This window comes from Piliocolobus tephrosceles, chromosome 1 (genome assembly GCF_002776525.5).
Source record: "Piliocolobus tephrosceles isolate RC106 chromosome 1, ASM277652v3, whole genome shotgun sequence".
NCBI lineage: Eukaryota > Metazoa > Chordata > Mammalia > Primates > Cercopithecidae > Piliocolobus > Piliocolobus tephrosceles.
This window is the reverse complement of record NC_045434.1, coordinates 92,752,730-92,757,903: the sequence shown is the minus strand read 5'-3', so window position 1 is coordinate 92,757,903 and position 5,174 is coordinate 92,752,730.

Sequence of the window (5,174 nt, the reverse complement as noted above, 5' to 3'; positions counted from 1 at the left end):
AAAGAGTTGTTTAAGCTCCTTATATATTTGGTTATTAATCCCTTATCAGATGAGTAGCTTGCAAATATTTTCTTCCATTCTGTGGGTTGTCTCTTCACTTTGTTGTTATTTCCTTTGTTGTGCTTTTTAACTTGATGTGATCTCATTTGTCCATTTTTGCTTTAGTTGCCTGTTCTTATGGTATATTACTCAAGAAATTTTTGCCCAGACCAGTGTCCTGGAGTTTCCTCAATGTTTTCTTGTAGCAGTTTCATAGTTTGAGGTCTTAGATTTAAGTCTTTAATCCATTTTGATTAGATTTTTGTATGTGGTGAGAGACAGGGGTCAAGTTTCATCCATTTGTTTTCCTGTGCAATCTGCCTCCCTTGTTTCATTCTTCTGCATATGAATATCTAGTTATCCCAGCACCATTTATTAAAAAGAATGTTTTTTCCCCAATGTCAAAAATGAGTTCACTGTAGGTGTGTGAATTTGTTTCCGGGTTCTCTATTCTGCCATTGGTCTATGTGTTTGTTTTTATGCCAGTACCATGCTGTTTTACATACTATAGTTCTGTAGTATAATTTGAAATTATGTAATGTATTCCTCCAGTTTTGTTCTTTTTGTTTAAGATAGCTTTGGCTGTCCTGGGTCTTTTGTGATTCCATACAACCTTTAGGATTGTTTTGTCTATTTTCGTGAAGAATGTCATTGGTATTTTGATAGGGATTTCATTGAATCTGTAGATTGCTTTGGGTAGTATAGACATTTTAACAATATTGATTCTTCCAATCCACGAACTTGGAATATCTTTCTATATTTTTGTGTCTTCTTCAATTTCTTTCATCAGTGTTTTATGCTTTTTCTTTCTTATTTATTTATTTATTTTTGAGATGGAGTCTCACACTGTTGCCTAGGCTAGAGTGCAGTGGCATGATCTTCTCTCACTGCAACCTCTGCCTCCTAGATTCAAGCGATTCTCCTGCCTCAGGTTTCTGAGTAGCTGGGACTACAGGTGCACACCATCACACCCAGCTCATTTTTGCATTTTTAGTAGAGACAGGGTCTCAGCATGTTTGCCAGGCTGCTCTTGAACTCCTGGCCTCAGGTGAATCACCTGCCTCGGCCTCCCAAAGTGCTGGGATTACAGGCATGAACCACTGTGCCTAGCCTTTCTTTCTTATTTATTTATTTTTGTAGAGATGGGGTCTCACTATGTTGCCCAGACTGGTCTCAAACAATCCTCAAACAAAGCTCAAGCAATCCTCCCACTTTGGCCTCCCAGAGTGCTGGCATTATAGGCATGAGCCACAGCTCCCAGCCTCATCAGTGTTTTATAGTTTTCATTGTAGAAATCTTTCACTTCTTTGGCTAAGTTAATTCTGAGATATTTAACTTTATTAGTGGCTATTGTTCATGGCATTACTTTCTTGATTTCTGTTTCGGATTGTTAACTGTTGTCTTAGAGAAATGCTACTGATTTTTGTATGCTCACTTTGTATCCTGCAACTTAACTGAATTTGTTTATCAGTTCTAATGTTATATGTGTGTGTGAAGTCCAGATTTTTCCAAATATAAGATCATATCACCCGCAAACAAGGATAATTTGACTTCTTCCTTTTCAGTTTGGATGCTCTTCATTTCTTTCTCTTGTCTGATTGCTCTAGCTAAAACTTGCAGTACTATACTGAATAACAATGGTCAAAGTGGGCATCCTTGTCATGTTCTAGATCTAAGAGGAAAGGCTTTCAGTCTCTCTGCAGTCAGTATTTTACTAGCTATGGGTCTGTCATATATGGCATTTAATATGTTGACATATGTTCCTTCTATATTCATGTTTTGAGGGTTTTTATCATGAAGCGATGTTGAACTTTATCAAATGTTTTCTTAGCATCAATTGAAATGACCATATGGTTTTTGTCCTTCATTCTGTTGATATGATGCATCACATTGATTGATTTGCATAAGTTGAACCATCCTTGCATCCCCGGGATGAATCCCACCTGGTCATGATGAATGGTCTTTTTTTTTAATCTTTTTTTTTTTTTTTTTTTTGAGGCAGAGTCTCGCTCTGACACCCAGGTTGGGGTGCAGTGGCGCAATCTCAGCTCACTGCAAGCTCGCCTCCCGAGTTCACGCCATTCTCCTGCCTCAGCCTCCCGAGTAGCTGGAATTACAGGCTCCTGCCACAACGCCTGGCTAACTTTTTTGTATTTTTAGTAGAGACAGGGTTTCACTGTGTTAGCCGGGATGGTCTCCATCTCCTGACGTCATGATCCGCCCGCCTCAGCCTCCCAAAATGCTGGGATTACAGGCATAAGCCACCACGCCCAGCCAATGAATGATCTTTTTAATGAATTATTGAATTTTGTTTGCTAGTATTTTGCTAAGAATTTTTGCATCAATATTTATGAGAGATATTGGTCTGTAGTTTTCTTTCCTTCATGTGTCTTTGTCTGGTTTTTGTATCAGTAATATCTGCCTTGTATAATGAATTTGGAAGTATTCCCTCCTTCTCTATATTTTGCAACAGTTTGAGTAGGACTGGTATTAGTTATTCTTTAAATTTTTTTTTTTCTTTTTTGAGATAGAGTTTTAGGTTGGGCGCAGAGGCTCACACCTGTAATCCCAGCACTTTGGGAGGCTGAGGCAGGTGGATCACCTGAGGTCGGGAGTTCGAGACCAGCCTGACCAACATGGAGAAACCCCATCTCTACTCAAAATACAAAATTAGCTGGGGATGGTGACTCATGCCTGTAATCCCAGCTACTCAGGAGGCTGAGGTGGGAGAAATCGTTTGAACCTGGGAGGTAGAGGTTGCAGTGAGCAGAGATTGGGCCATTGCACTCCAGCCTGGGAGCAACAAGAGCGAAACTCCATCTCAAAAAAAAAAAAAAAAACAAGAGAGTCTCACTCTGTTACCCAGGCTGGAGTGCAGTGGCGTGATCTTGGCTCACTGCAACCTCCATCTTCTGTGTTCAAGTGATTCTTCTGCTTTAACCTCCTGAGTAGCTGGGATTCATGCCTAGCTAATTTTTTATTTTTTGTATTTTTAAAAATTATTTATTTATTTACTTTTGAGACAGAGTCTCTCTCTGTCGCCCAGGCTGGAGTGCAGTGGTGCAATCTTGACTCACTGCAGCCTCCACCTCCCAGGTTTAAGTTACTCTCCTGCCTCAGCCTCCCAAGTAGCTGGGACTACAGCTGGGTAAATTTTTTTTTGAGATGGAGTCTCACTGTGTCGCCCAGGCTGGAGTGCAGTTGCACGATCTTGGCTCACTGCAACCTCTGCTGCCAGGGTTCAAGTGATTCTCCTGCCTCAGGCTTCCGAGTAGCTGGGATTACAGGCTCCTGCCACCACACCTGGCTAATTTTTTTTGTTGTTTTTTGAGACGGCGTTTCGCTCTTGTTGCCCAGACTGGGGTGCAATGGCACAATCTCAGCTCACTGCAACCTCTGCCTCCTGGGTTCAAGCAATTCTCCCGCCTCAGCCTCCCGAGTAGCTGGGAATATAGGCATGTGCCATCATGCCCAGCTAATTTTGTATTTTCTGTAGAGACAGGGTTTCTCCATGTTGGTCAGGGTGGTCTCGAACTCCCGACCTCTGGTGATCTGCCTGCCTCGGCCTCCCAAAGTGCTGGGATTACAGGCGTGAGCCACCGTGCCGGGCCTAATTTTTGTATTTTTGGTAGAGATGGGGTTTCAGCATGTTGGCCAGGCTGGTCTCGAACTCATGACCTCACGTGATCCACCTGCCTTGGCCTCCCAAAGTGCTGGGATTACAGCTGTGACCCACCTCGCCTGGCCTCTTTTTTGTTTTGAGACGGACTCTCGCTCTGTCGCCCAAGCTGGAGTGCAGTGGCATAATCTTCACTCACTGCAACCTCCGCCTCCCGGGTTCAAGCGATTCTCCTGCCTCAGACTCCTGAGCAGCTGGGATTACAGGCACGCACCACCACGCCTGGCTAATTTTTGTAATTTTAGTAGAGACAGGTTTTGCCATGTTGGCCAGGCTGGTCTCAAACTCCTGACCTCAAGTGATCCACCACCTTGGCTTGCCAGAGTGTTGGGATTACAGGCGTGAGCCCCTGTGCCTGGACTTTTTTTTTTTTCTTTTTAAAAATATAGACAGGGTCTCTCTATGTTGTCTAGGCTGGTCTCCAACTCCTGGGCTCTAGCGATCCTCCCACATTGGTCTCCTTAAGTGCTGTGATTACAGTCATGAGCCACCATGCCCAGCCTACTGGGAGACTTTATTACAGCTTTGATCTCATGACTTGTTATTGCTCTATTTGGGTTTTGGATTTTTTCATGGTTCAATCCAGGCAGGTTAGATGTATCTAGGAATTTATCATTTTCTTCTGGATTTTGCAATTTATTGGCATATAGTTGCTCATAGTAGCCACTAGTGAGCCCTTGAATTTCTGAGGTATTAGATGCACTGTCACCTTTTTAATCTATGATTTTATTTATTTGGGTCTTTTTCTTTTCTTAGTCTGGCGTTTGTCAATTTTGTTTATCTTTTTAAAAAAACAACTTTTTGTTTGTTGATCTTTTTTATTTTATTTATTTATTTTTTGAGACAGAGTCACTCTGTCACCCAGGCTGGAGTGCAGTAGCGTGATCTCGGCTCACTGCAACCTCTGCCTCCCAGGTTCAAGTGATTTTCCTGCCTCAACCTCCCGAGTAGCTGGGATTACAGGTACCTGCCACCACACCCAGCTAATTTTTTGTATTTTTTGTAGAGATGGGTCTTCACCATCTTGGCCAGGCTGGTCTTGAACTCCTGACCTCAGGTGATCTGCCAGCCTGGACCTCCCAAAGTGCTGGGATTACAGGCATGAGCCACTGCGCCTGGCCTGATCTTTTTTATTTTTTATTTTTATTTTTATTATTTCTTTTTTGAGATGGAGTCTTGCTGTATTGCCCAGGATGGAGTGCAGTGGCACGATCTTGGATCACTGCAAACCCTACCTTCCAGGTTCAAGTGATTCTCTTGCCTCAGCTTCCAGAGTAGCTGGGGTTACAGGTGCATGCCACCACGACCAGCTATTTTTTGTATTTTTAGTAGAGATGGGATTTTCTTCATTTCAAATTCATTTCTCTCTCCTTCCTTCCTTCCTCCCTCCCTCCCTCCCTCCCTCCCTTCCTTCCTTCCTTCCTTCCTTCCTTCCCTCTCTCTTTCTCTGTTTCTT